This window comes from Rhinolophus ferrumequinum, chromosome 17 (genome assembly GCF_004115265.2).
Source record: "Rhinolophus ferrumequinum isolate MPI-CBG mRhiFer1 chromosome 17, mRhiFer1_v1.p, whole genome shotgun sequence".
Classification (NCBI taxonomy): domain Eukaryota; kingdom Metazoa; phylum Chordata; class Mammalia; order Chiroptera; family Rhinolophidae; genus Rhinolophus; species Rhinolophus ferrumequinum.
This window is the reverse complement of record NC_046300.1, coordinates 60,694,280-60,709,267: the sequence shown is the minus strand read 5'-3', so window position 1 is coordinate 60,709,267 and position 14,988 is coordinate 60,694,280.

The following is a 14,988-nucleotide window of genomic DNA, read 5'->3' as shown; positions in this document are numbered from 1 at the left end:
TGAATTTTGCAGATATGAAATAAGCTCAGAGAAAGGAAGTAACCTGCCCAAGGACACATGGTCTTATTGTGGTTGAGCTGGACCTAGCAGTGAGGTCTTTTGATTCCTGATTCAGCGTCTAGTTCAGTTAATGAAATGACTGTATAGAGAGTTTGTGGGACATTTCTAATGTGCTATGTTTCTTTAAAAATGTATCCATGTTGACTTTCATCAGCAGGTTTACTTGAATCCTTCCTAATTACTCCCCTTTGTGATCAACAGAGAGCTTCTGTAAAGTGACTTGAGATGTGTGTAGTTCAGTATTAACTTTTCCACAGAATAACTGAATACATAATTTTGGTGTACAGCTACCGTTACAAACAGCAGAAACTGGGCAACTTAAGTGAATGTGTTGAGACATACGGGAGTTCACACAGAATCTAAGCAACAGCGAAGAATAAGACCCAGAAGGAGCCACACCAGGGTTGCTCTAGGATCTGGAGATCCAAGTAGCAGAATTGAATCAACCTCTTCTCCAAGTGATGAACAGTTTGTGTTGATGTTAATCTTTTTTTTGTTCTTGATTGTTTTGTTTTTTCCTTGTGTTACTCTGCTCAGACTTGAATTCCCGAGAGGATGAGTCCAAGTGGCATAGCTCCAGCCACTTGTCTGCCCCATGACATCAAAACAAGAAAGTGTATCTTGAGAGAACGGGAGGTTAGAGGCTTGCAATGAAGTTCAGGGTGGTGTTAACAATGGAAGGGCTAGGCTGCTGGGCCACAGAAACCAGCAGCACCCTCGGCTTCCCTGTGTGGCCATGCCACCCTCCTGCTGAAGCCTCTCAAGGCTCAAGCACATTTAGTTCACACATATCTTTTAGAAGATACGGCATGAAGACAGGGACCACGTTCTATGTGGCTTCTATGTCCTTCCCCATCACCGCCTATCCTCTCCAGTGCCACAACAAGGAATCACTAGGCACTCATTATTGGATTGACTTGGACTGAACCACTTCAACTAAACTCACCCACCCACTGAAGCAATGGTTGGCTCATAGTCTTACGGAATGTTAGAACTGGGAGAGCTCCTTCATGGGTGGTTGCAGTAAGTACTGTAGACTCTGCGATAGCAGGTAAGCATAACATTTATTGCATCATTATTATCAATGCTGGGAGGAATTAAAAGCACAGGTGCTCCTCCCATGTTCATTACAGCAATATTCACAACAGGCAAGATATGGAAACAACCTAAGTGTCAATGGATGAATGGATAAAGATATGATACACAAACACACACACACACACACACACACACACAAATATTATTCAGTCATGAGAAAGAAGGAAATGCTGCCATTTATAACAACATGGATGTATCTAGAGGATACTATACTAAGTGAAATAAGTCAGACAGAGAAAGACAAATACTATCTGATCTCACGTATATGTGGACTCTAAAAAAGCTAGACTTATATAAAGAGAGAATAGAATGATGGTTTTCAGGGGATTGGGGGTGGGGAGAGGTTGATTAAATAGTACAATATTCCAGTTAGAAATGAATAAGTTCTCGGGATGGTGATTATAGTTAATACTGTATTATAGTGTTAAACGTTTCTAAGAGTGGATCTTAAATGTTCTCACCATAAAAAAGAAATGGTAAGTATGTGATGTGATAGTGGCATTAGCCAATGCTTGGGTTGTAATCATATTGCAATAGATAGATGTATCAAATCAGTACATGTACACCTTAAACATATGCGATGTTATACGTCAGTTATATCTCAGTAGAGCTGGGGGTGGGGAAAGCACCATTTGAGCTGTAATACCCAAGTGTGTGCAGTTGCTCCACTAACCAGCTGTGTAACTTAGGCAAGTTATTCAAACTCTGTATGCCTCAGATTCCTCAGCTGTGAAAATGGAGGTTGGATAATTATCAATTTTGTCATGAGGAGTAAACAATAGCTGAAGAACGTTTAGAATGCCCAGTTGGTGTCAACTTAGCTGTTATCATCACCATTATTGTCATCACCACAGAAACTTTCAGACAGCATGAAATTTTGGGGAAGATGGGTGGCTTTTCCCAGCTTTTGTGGCGTTTGTTGGGATGGTGGCCAGAGGTGGAGTGTAACAATCACGACCATGTTCAGTAGGCTAACTTCATTCAGAACTTGTGCGAAAGATTTGCTTTTCCCCTTGTCTCTTAAGCACTTTCTCAAAAATGGCCTTTGCAATTTTCACTTTCTTTAAAAATATGAAACTTACAAGCAGACTCCAGACTCAGCCGAACTCAAGAAGGGTCTGTATTTATTTCTTTCTAAGGGTTTGAATCTGCACTTACAATGGCTACACATTTAATCGGGCAATTGTCCTGTGAGTATTCACTGCGCATTAATCAGTTTGCCTCCTTAAAAAGTGACAAATGGTGGTTCCTTTTAAGTTTCAAAGAGGCCAGTTTAATCTGGGCCTTCTGTTGCTTTGTTAGGGAAACTGAAAGCCTGCAATTGTTCTCCAGCTCTCCCTTGTTGCTCTGAGGTCATGGGAAAGTAGATGTGAGAACCCCAGAGTGATTCATCATTGCCACGAAATAGTGTGACATCCAGGCACAGCATCTGACTGATGGTACTCACTTTCTCTGCTTGTCTGTGAAATGATCCATTCACAAGTAAACGCAGTAGTGACTGAGCAGGAAAGGTAATATACGTGATCACACCTGGGGTTACAGCTGTCTCCACCTGGCATAATCTAAGTGACAGAAGTTGATTGTGCTTTACAACCCCACTTTGTGTCTGTCTCAGTGAAGAATCTTCCCAAGACCTTCCTCCTTCTTTCCTTGAGACTTTACCTTTCATGCATTAGCGATAAAGGCTAAAATAACTGTCTAAGTTAAACCTTGTATTCCATGTCAAAGAACAGTCCACTAAGATAAACTGTCTAAAATGGCTTTGTGTGTCTCTGTCTATGTCCTATAGATTTTTATGTTAGGTCAGCGTTTGCACAACGCATTTCATTACACAGTAAATGTTCTGGTTCTCTCAGAATTGGTGTTTGACAAATGTAAGTCTCTTTATCAGTGGTCAACGTGATGACTTCTATTTTCCCCCCTTTTTCTGGCTCAGGAGAGGGATCTTTCCTTGAGCCCCAGAAAGGAAGGAAATTTTCATCTTTGGTGGCAGAAAAGTACCTGGAAAATATCTGAGAAAGTTTCCTCGCAAAAGTACCTGGAAAAAGACCGTCATGCTTTCAGAGAAAATCTCCTTGCTGTTTTCTTTTTTCTTTCTTTCTTTCACTCACTAAGCATTTACTTTCAGCCTCAATGAGTCCTGTCTGTACTAAGCCCCTGGGAAACAATAAAAGAATGCCCTGTTCCTGCCCTCAGTTTGCCCAGAGACAGGCAAGTAAACTAAAGAGGTAATGGCCTCTAGAGTCCAAGTGTGGGCCCCTGAGAACTTGTTACCAACATAGGATCTCAGTCCCACCCTGGACCTAAGTGACAGTCAACATTTTTAAAAGATCGCCGGGTAATCTGCATGCACATTAAAATGCTGTCAGAAACATGTGTAGTGTACCCGTAGGGTACAGAGGGGCACATGAGGGCAAAGGGTGGCACAGCCTTCTGACCACCAGGAGCCTCTTGCTTGCTCTTCACACTCCCAGAGCAGCCCTGCTGGCCAGTGAGCATTGTGTCCCCTGGGACACTCAGTTTGCAGTTACACTGTGCTAAGAGTGTGGGACAAAGGAGGTGGAGCTATACAGACTGTAGGCCACAACTCTAAGGGATGTGAACAACACCATGGCCCGGAGACAAAGAATGAGCACTTTCCTCTGCTATTCACCCATAATCTCTATAGTGTGAAGGGGGAAACTTAGGTCAATGATCAAAGGCTTCTGAGTAGCAGGTGAACAAGGTTGATCTGATTATAAGTATCTCTCTGATGGGTTTTCTGGTTTTGCCCTGAATTTCTCACTGTGAGAATTGGATGAAAGCTATGTGCCTGGTTCCCAAACACTCACACAGGGAAGACACATGAATCTGCACATCACTTAGGAGAATCGCAGCTCCCCTCAGGCCCAGTCCATGATGCCCTAAGGTTTCAATCCCCCAGGTGAAGAACCTCTGACTCGCAGAAATGCTAGATATGCCAGGAACTATACAGACTAATTTACATGCATATTATTGCTTACTCTGCAACAGGGCTGCCCGGTAGATCTTTATCAGCACCATTTTACTGATGAGGAAACTGAAAGATACAGAGGTTATTAAATTGTCCAAAGTCTTACACTATAGTAAGAGGCAGAAGTGGAAACCAAGTGCTGAACTCTCTGACTCCAGCACCCAGACCCTAACCACAATGCATGCTCTTCCCAGAATGAAACACTACCCTTAAAACTAAGGCAACAAATGTATTTAATGCCACTAAATCGTACACTTAAAAATGGTTAAAGTGGTAAATTTCATGTTAAATATATTTTTCCACAGTGAAAATAAAACAGGGCAAAAACCCATGAATCCATACCACACGTAGAATAAGATGTTTGAAAATATTTGATGTTTCCAAGTCCCTCTAAACTTTTATTCACCATTCCTCTTTCTGAAAGTAATGAAATAACCAAACCAAGATTTAGGCAACCCTGCCCCTTGTTTACCACTATTGGAAACCTTCACTGCATGCTGCTCAAACCACAGACCCATCAAAGTCCATGAGTGCGGTTGTCAAGACCGATCTCAGCTGTGGTTACCCTCTAACATGCCACAGACTTGACATATTCGTGCAGGCTCTGCCAGGGAGAGAGCTTTTTAAGAAATATCACTGTTCCTTGTTCTGTCCAGTATGAAAACTCCTGCCCAATAGCAACCTTCAAGTATCAGATCAGATTCCCGGTGCTGAGGACCCCCTAGACTAGTGATTTAAGAACGCAGATGCTGACTCTTTCAATTTTTGCGCTTGTTTCTTACTAGTTCTGTGATCCAGGATAAGTTTTAATGGCTCCCCTCCCCCCATATCGCTAAAATGAGGATAATAGTAAGATAAACCCTCTGTGGTGGTAGGGAGGATTAAAGGAAATAATGCAAGTAAACTTTTGTGGACTTCCCGCTCCATGCAGAGTGAGCACTTAGTAAATGCTGATGGTGCTGGTGAAGGTGATGGTGATATTCACATGTTATTCAGAGTCTGAAGATTCTCCTGAATCACTTTGGCGTGACATCGCATCTCACGCTGCCTTTGATAATCCATCCCTGTGACCATGACCTCTGTAGTATCTTTATTACTGACCCAAGAAGCCTCTTTTCAGTTTTGGAGGTATAATTGAAGTATACTGAAATGTACATATTTAAAGTGAATAATTTGATGAATTTTTACATAGCCAGGAAACTATCACCGCACTCAAGATGCTGAACATATCTGTCATGCCCCAGAGTTCCCTTGTGCCCCTCCCACCATCTCCCCACCAATGGTTCTCCCCAGGCAACCACTGTTCTGCTTCCTCACAGAGTAATCTTTAGGTATAATGAAACATACTGGGGTTTCTCTGCATTTTCCACTTGACTGAGCATATCATCCTGCTCTCCCTTTAAATTTAATTACATGTTTAACTTTTCTTAAAAGTTGGAGAGGTTTTTTGGGGGAAGGTGTTCTGCATAATCAAACCTGCCAATCTTTCCTCACTTTAAACTCCTATGAGTTATCCTGTCAAATTCTACAGGTTTTACTGCCATCATTTGTGTTCCTTGCTATGTTGACAACAGTGCTCATCTTCTACTTACCCAATAAATGTTTGTTTCACTATTGTAGCACAGTATTATCATTTTAGAAGACATTTTAGGCAACTGTTAGGTGTCCAAGTTTCAGGTAAGAGTCAAATGATCGTCCTAAATGAGGTGTACCTTCTAGAAATGGATCGGTTCACTTAATACACAAGGGAAGAGAGCTATGTCATAATGTATTCTTTTTCCTTGAAGGTTTCTTTTAACATTAATTGTAATATACATCTCAATTTCTAAAACATTAAATGTGGAGAGATTTGCATTTTATAACACAAGAAATGTGGTAACCACAAATTGTTTGACATTGTTATTAATCTTTTATATTGCTTAAATTATTTTCTTCCTGTTTAAGAAGAAGGATTATAAGTTCTATTTCTTTGTAGTCCTAACATACTGCTCAAGTATGTCTGGACCCACAGAATTACATAATGCCGCAGAGAGAAAGAAAACAAACTTTTTAAATCCAGTCCTCTCACATTGCCCACGAGGAGAGGTACACAAAAAGAGAAATATCTTGCCCAGGTTCATTTAATCTTTCCAGAGTCAGGATTTGATTCTAAGTCCCGTGATTCTCGGCCTGGTGTTCATTTCCGTTGAGTGCATCACCGTCAGAGTGGGAGTTGGGAATGGACATTTCAAAATCTCTCCATGAAATTCTTATATGCACTAGAGTTTGACTTGCTGCACACAAGATTCTCAAAATTTACACTCTTGGTTTTTCCAGTTTCAAAAATACAAAAGACTGCATGCAGCAGGCATATGATACAAGTACTTACAATTTTACTGAGCCACTTAGTGGAATTACACTGCAGTCCACAAAACTAGTATTTGGGTATGAGGCAATTTCCTAGTGACTGAGGCTTACAGATCTCCCCACATAGACATTTAAACTCTCTTTCCTTCCTTATTCTCTCCTTCCCTCCCTCCTTCCTTCTTTTCTTCACTCATCCTTTAGTCATTTACTAAGCTCTTTCTTTCACCAGGCAGTGTTCTAGGATTTTGACACTATTATGAGAATTCAGGGCTAGATAACCCTTGCAAGTTTCCTGGCTTCTGGTCTGGAGGAGACAAACTGTAAACAAGTAAACAGATAATTAATAAGACAGACAAACAATATTGCAATTGCAAACTGTAATAAAGATTAGGAAGGGAAATAATGGAAAGTTGAAACCTGCAGGATGAGCAGAAATCATAGGTGAAGAATAACTCCCATCTGATGATGTAATCTCAATATTTAATTTGGACACAAACACTATGTATTATCAATATTTAATTTTGGCTCATACCCCGTGGTTCTGAAAACTGGAATTCATCTAATGCTTTTCTTCCAGATATTAAATTCCTGATGCCTAAAAGACTCTGAATAAATGTTTCACAGATGCCTTGGAAGGAATGGAACAGCTTTGACAGGGAATTCATTGTTCATGAGCTAAATGAAGCCTGATTTTTTTTCTCTGTCTCCCCAGCCCTTCCTCAACACTGGCCCAGTTACCAGGATTCTGACAATGCTCCTTCAATGTCTGAAGGAGCCCTTAAATGCCGATCACCTTGACTGCGTGATAATCTGTGGTGGCATTCCAGAATGGAGGTGTTTGGGAGATTTCGGTTCCTACCCCTTACGAAAGTTCATGATCTGCGGTAATATGCTCATGCCCCACATGGCGTTTCTTCCCAAGGAAGCTGTCTTGTTTCATGTCTGCCTCCTTCATGTATTTCACCTAACATTTATTATTCTTTTAACCACTCCCTTTGAGGAATGTGTTAATTTCTTTCTCAAGTCAATATCTGGATGAATGAGTTTAAACTACATACTTGTTTTATAGGCTATTGTAGTTATAAAATAAAGCACTTCACAATTTGAGGTGAAACATGTTTGTACATGTATCGAAGCCATATAAACATCAGAGGTAAAATATTTTTTTCAGAATCACATCTAAACATTAGTTTTGCTTTCACCACAGGCTCTGGAGCCAGGTGCCTGGATTCAGCTCCTGGCTATGACATTTTATTTGTTATGTTGACCTTGGACAAGTTACTAAACTTCTCTGTGCTTTACTTTTTGCATAATATCATTAGTGTTGTTGTGAGAATAAAAGAAAATGAAATGCGGTAATGCGTGTAAAGTGCTGGTGTTAGTTTCTGGGGAAAGAGTCAGCCCTCAATAAGTTAGCTGCTGCCATTTTTTTCTGGTCTACTTACCAGAGGTTGGTACTTGATAAGACAGGATGAAATCCTCTGAGAAGTGAATCACATTTGTTTATACATACTAATGAAATGTTGCAATCTTTCTCTATACTGACATTAGCCCTTAAATTTCAAAAATTTGAATTCTTCTTTGGGAATACCAATGAAGATCAATTTAAAATATTTTTAGAAGACTAAATTTTAGTCATGCCATATAGGCAATGATTCATGTTCAGATCATTTCAGATTCTTTAAAAATTATTGTTCTTAGATTTGCCAAAAATACACGTGGACTCTGAAGAAGAGGCTGCTCCTCTATGTATATATTATTGAAAACTTAACAATACCAATGATAACAAAACGCATAAGCCTTGATTCTGTATATATTTTACTATATTGATTTTTCCTCTTTATCCCCATCCCCCACTAACAATATATGACAAACGTCTCTTCAGGACAATATATAGAGATTAAATTTCATCTTTTTATATTTTTGCTTAAAAATGTATTGATTTTTCAATTATAGTTGACATTCAATATTATATTAGTTTCGGGTGTACAGTATAATGATTAGACGTGTATATACCTTACAAAACAACATTGCAAGCTCAAAGACAGAAGAGAAATACCTTCAAATTTTTGAGGAAAAAGTATTCTTTTTAAAAATATTTATTAAATTTATTGGGGTGACATTCATTAGTAAAATTATATAGGTTTCCAATGTACATTTCTATAATACATCATCTATATATTGCATTGTGTGTTCACCACCCAGAGTCAGTTCTTCTTCCTTCACCATATATTTGACCCCCTTTACCCTCTTCTACCTTCCCTCTCTCCCCTTACCCTCTGGTAACCACTGAACTGTTGTCTGTGTCTATGAGATTTGTTTCTTTGTTTGTTTGTCTTGTTCATTTGTTGCTTTCAGTTTTATATCCCTTATGTGAAGTCATATGGTTCTCAATTTTTTCGGTCTGACTTATTTTGCTTAGCATGATAATCTCAAGATACATCCATCTTGCCACAAATGGCAGTATTTTATCTTTTCTTATGGCCGAGTAATATTCCATTGCATTTATTGTACTACTTCTTTATCCAATCATCTATCAAAGGACATTTTGGTGATTTCCGTGTCTTGGCCACCATAAATAATGCTGCAATGAACATAGGAGTACATATATCTTTACAAATACATGTTTTCAGACTTTTTTGGATAGATATCAAGAAGAGGCATTGCTGGGTCATATGGAAATTCTATTCTTAATTTTTTGAGAACCCCCCATACTGTTTTCTATACTGGCTATACCAATTTACATTCCCACCAGCAATAGTGTATGAGGGTTCCTTTTTTTCCACGGCCTCTCCCACACTTATTATCACTTGTCTTGTTGATAATAGCCATTCTAACAGGTGTAAGGTGGTATCTCATTGTGGTTTTGATTCTTATTTACCTAATAGCTAATAAAGTTGAGCATCTTTTCATAGATCTATTGGCCATTTGTACAAGGTGTAGCAATTAAGTTCGCGAACTCATCCTAGAAAAAGTGCTACATACCTCATTGCTGAATATCACTATGGTCACCTTTGAAGTACTCCCCTTGCGAAGCTATGCACCAATTCCAGCACCTAGTCCACCCTTCAAAGCAATTTTGCAACTCTTTTTCTGGAATGGCCATCAGAGCTCTCATCGTATTACCTTTGATGTCCTGAATGTCATCAAAATGTCTTCCTTTCAATATTTCCTTTATCTTCAGGTAAAGAAAGAAGTCATTGGGGGCCAGATCAGGGGAGTAAGGAGGGTGTTCCAATACAGTTATTTGTTTACTGGCTAAAAACTCACAGACACAGTGCCCTGTGAGCTGGTGCGTTGTCGTGATGCAAGAGCCATGAATTGTTGGTGAAAAGTTCAGGTGGTCTAACTTTTTCACACAGCTGAAAAAGCACTTCCAAATAATAAACTTGGTTAAGCTAACTGTTTGTCCACTTGGTATAACAACTTCATAATGAATAATCCCTCTGATATCAAAAAAGTTTAGCAACATCGTTTTGACTCTTGATTTAGACTGACAGAACTTTTTTGGTCATGGAGAATTGGCTGACTTCCATTGTGCACTTTGACACTTTCTTTCAGGGTCGTATAGGTACACCCATGTTTCATCACCAGTGATAATGCGGCCCAAAACATTGTCTTGCCTCTTTAAAAGGTCTTGGCAAACTTCGACTCTCCTTTGCTTTTGTTCATTGGTGAGCTCCTTTCGGACCATTTTTGCACACACCTTTCTCATGCCAAGATTTTCAGTTAAGATTTTCCTGTTTCTCTATCGATGTTTACTTGGTCTGCTATGCTTCTCACAGTCAGTGGATGATTTTGACACACAATTCGATGAATTTTTGTAATGTTTTCATCAGTTCTGCTGGTTACTGGCCTCTCTTACCTCTCTCCATCAGTGACACATTCTCTCCCCTCAGAAAAACGTTTAATCCATTTGCACACTGCCGTTTTCTTCATGCCATTATCCCCATAAAGTAGGACTAACATGCTCCTGATTTCACTTCCACTCTTGCCAAGTTTAACAAAAAATTGAATGTTTGTTGCTCTAATTCAAGCTCAAACATTCTCATGACAGCACACAAAAACACGCAACAGTAATGAATGCCACTCAGCAAGACACCGCCACACGTTGACATGAACACAGCTGTGAGACACTGATAGACCAAGGTTATGAAACCTTACCGAGCTGTTTGTACAGTGCTGCCACTGTAAGTGCAGGTGGCAAGTTTGCAGGCTTAACTATCAGACATCATGTGTCTTCTTGGGAGAAGTGTCTGTTCAAGTCTTCTGTTCATTTTTTAATTGGATTGTTTGTTTTTTTCTTGCTGAGTTGAGTGCATTCTTTATATATTTTGGAGACGTTGTTTGCAAATATCTTCTCCCATTTGGTTGGTCGTCTCTTTGTTTTGTTGGTGGTTTCTTTTGCTATGCAGAAGCTTTTTGGTTTGATATAGTCCCATTCATTTGTGTTTGCTTTTAGTTCCCTTGCCTCTAAGGCCAAATTCATAAAATTCTCTCTAAACCCAGGTCCCATAAGTTTAGTACCTATGCTTTCTTCTATGCAATTTATTGTTTCAGGTCTTCTGTTTAGATCTTTGATGCATTTTGAGTTATAAGAATTTTGTTATATGGTGACAGTTAGCAGTCTAGTTTCACTCTTTTGTACGTGGCTTTCCAATTCTCCCAGCACCATTTACTGAAGAGTTTTGCTTTTCTCCATTGTATGTGTTTAGCTCCTTTGTTGAAAATTATCTACCCATATATATGTGGGTTCATTTCTGGGTTCTCAGTTCTATTCTATTAGTCTGTGTGTCAGTTTTTCTGCCAGTACCATGCTGTTTTGATTATTTTTGTTTTGTAGTATAAATTGAAGTCAGGGAGTGTGATACCTCTAGCCATATTTTATTTTTCCTTAGGATTCCTTTGGCTATTCAGGTTTTTCGTGATTCCATACAAACCTGATGAGTTTTTCTTCTATTTCCTTAAAAACTTCCATTGGGATTTTGATGAGGATTGCATTAAATCTGCATATTGCTTTGTGTAATTTGGCCATTTTCACTATATTGATTCTTCTAATCCATGAACACAAAATATCTTCCTATTTCTGTGTGTTTTCAATTTCTTTTAATAATGTCTTATAGCTTTCAGTGTATTGGTCATTCACATCCTTTGTTAAGTTTATTTCCAGGTATGTTATTCTTTTTATTGCAATTGCAAAAAGAATTGTTTTGTTTTTTCATTTCTCTTTCTGAAATTCCATTGTTAAGATATAGGAACACAATAGATTTTTGTACATTGATTTTTGTATCCTGCAACTTTACTGTATTTGTTTATTGTTTCTAATAGTTTTCTGGTGGCATCTTTAGGATTTTCTCTATAAAGAATCAGGTCATTTGCAGAAAGTGACAATTTAACTTTTTCATTCCCAATTTGGATACCTTTTATTTCTTTTTCTTGCCTGATTGCTCTGGCTAGGACTTCTAAATCTATGTTGAATAACAGTGTAGCAGGGGGCATCCCTGTCTTGTTCCTGATCTTTGAAGAAAAGCTTGCAGTTTTTCACCATTAAGTACGATATTAGCTGAAGGTTTTTCATATACGGCCTTTATTATGTTGAGGTATTTCCATCTACACTCATTTTATTGAGTGTTTTAATCACAAATCGGTGTTGTATCTTGTCAAATGCTTTTTCTATATCTATTGATATGATCATATGATTTTTATCCTTTATTTTGTTTATTTGTTGTATCACATGGATCAATTTGCATATATTGAACCATCCTTGTGCCCTGGAATGAATCTGACTTGTTTGAGATGTATAATTTTTTGATGTATTGTTGTATTCGATTTGCTGGTATTTTCTTCAGGATTTTTATGTCTGTGATCATCAGAGATAAAGTTGTTCTTTAGTAGCATGCTGTTTAATCTCCATGTATTTCTGGGTTTTCCTGCTTTCTTTTTACAGTTGATCTCCAATTTCAAAACATTGTGGTCAGAGCATATGCTTGGTATGATATCAATCTTCTAAAATTCGCTTAGGATAGTTTTCTGTCCCACCATATGGTCTATCCTTGAGCGTATTCCATGTGCACTAGAAAAGAATGTATAGTCTGTTGTTCTAGGATGAAAGGCTCTGTAAGTATCCATTTGGTCTAATGTGTCACTTGAGGCTGATATTTCCTTATTGATTTTCTGTTTGGATGATCTATCCATCGCTGTCATGGCATATTTAGGTCCCCTACTATAATTGTGCTTCTGTCAGTTTCTCCCTTTAGTTCTGTTTATAGTTGCTTTACAAACTTTGGTGCTCCCTAATTAGGATCATATATATTGATAAGTGTTATGTCTTCTTGTCATATTGTCCCCTTTATCATTATGAAATGTCTATCTTTGTATCTTGTTACCTTTTTTATTCTGAAGCATGTTTTGTTTGATATAACTATGGATACACCCACTTTTTTGTGGATGCCATTTGCTTGGAGTATCATTTTCCACCCTTTCACTGTGAGTCTATATTTGTCCTTGTAGCTGGGATGTGTCTCTTGAAAGCAGCATATGGTTGGGTTTTATTTTTTGATCTGGTCTGCTACTCTGTGTCTTTTTATTGGTGAGTTCAGTCCATTTACATTGAGGGTGATTACTGATATATGAGGATTTCCTATAGTCATTTTATCTTTTGTTTTCTGGTAGCTCAGTGTCTCCATTGTTTCTTTGCCTTTGTGTTTCTGTCTGTTATATTAGTTTGGTGGTATTCTATGATTTTTCCCCCTTTGTTTCCTCTCCTTTTATATCATGTGTCTCAGTTCTGGGTTTTTTTGTTTGTTTGTTTTGAGTGGTTACCATTATGTTTATGTAAAAGAAACTTTCATATACGAGGTGTGATCAAACAATATGGTGAATGTTTAAATTTTAAAAATTTATTACAATAAAAAAATTGCCATTAATCCCCTTCAAAATACTCCCCCTCTCTTCAAACACACTTATCCCGTCATTCTTGCCACTTTCTGAAGCATTTCTGGAAGTCCTCTTTCATGAGTGTCTTTAGTTGTGCTTCTGTGGCTGCCTCGATGTTCTGAATCGTTTTGACTTTAGGGAAGAGCCAGAAATAACACAGTGCCAGATGTGGTGAATAAGGTAGATGAGGATACACTGTAATGTTTTTATTTGACAGAAATTGCCATACTGGAAGTGACGTGTGACACAGAGCGTTGTCATGATGGAGGATGATTTATGGGACACTTTAAAACACACCTTTTCTCAACTGTAGCTCACCCCCAACTGACTACACTGAACAAGTTAAAACTTTTCACACACTGTTACTGAGGTTCGACACACCGCTTCCCATATTGAAGATCCCTGCCTTTCCATTGGATCGCACTCAGCAGCAGCATTCACTGTATTTTGTGATCACAATAGAAAGGCTCCGTGTCACACATCCTTTCTGGTATGGCAATTTCTGTCAAATAAAAACATTACAGTGTGTCCTCATCCACCTTATTCACCGGATCTAGCACCGTGCAACTTCTGGCTCTTTCCCAAAGTCAAAATGGCCAGGAAAGGTAAACATTTTGAATTGATTCAGGACATTGAGGCAGCCATGACAGTGCAACTAAAGATACTCATGAAATGGGACTTCCAACTGCTTCTGAAAGTGGCAAGAATGATGGGACAAGTTTGTTCAAAGCGACGGGGGAGTATTTTGAGTGGGATTAAGGGCAATGTGTCTTTTACTGAAATATTTTTTTTTTTTTATTTAAACATTCACCATATGTTTTGATCGCACCTCTTATACAGTAGTCCTCTTTCTTCTGCATGGAACTTAGCTCTACTTCCCTTTGCAAATTCAGGCATTTACCTCCTCCCCTTCTATGTTTCTGTTGTCACAAATTATCCATATTTATGCTGTGAGTTCATTTCTGAATTGCAGTAGCAAACTGTCTTCTTCCCTTTTTCTTTTTTTATGTTTTTATCTCCTTTACCCTTTATGTTATGTTTAAGTGTATAGTGCCCTATTCTGTGTAGGTGTTGCCATTTCCTGCTTCTGTCTGTCTGTTAGTGATCTTACTTATAGTTTTATATCTTTCTCTTTTTTTTTCGGCAGAATAACCTCCTTCATTATTCCCTATAATGCAGACCTTGTGGTGGAAAATTCCCTGAGCTTCTGTATATCTGGAAATGTCTTTATTCCTCCTTCAGATCTAAAAGATAATTTTGCTAGAAGAATAATCTAAAAGATTATTCTTGGCTGGTAATTTCTGTCTTTCAATAGTTTGAATATTTGTTTCCACTCCCTTCTGGCTTGTAGTTTCTGCTGAAAAATCTGATGATAATCTAATGGGCTTTCCTTTGTAGGTTACTGTCTTGTTTTCTCTGACTGCCTTGAGAATTCTCTTTGTCATTACTTTTTGATAGCTTCAGTATAATGTACTTTGGAGAAGGCCTTTTAGCATTGAGGTAATGAGGTGCCCTGTGTCTTTCTTGGATTTAAGGATACTGTTCTTTCCATAGGT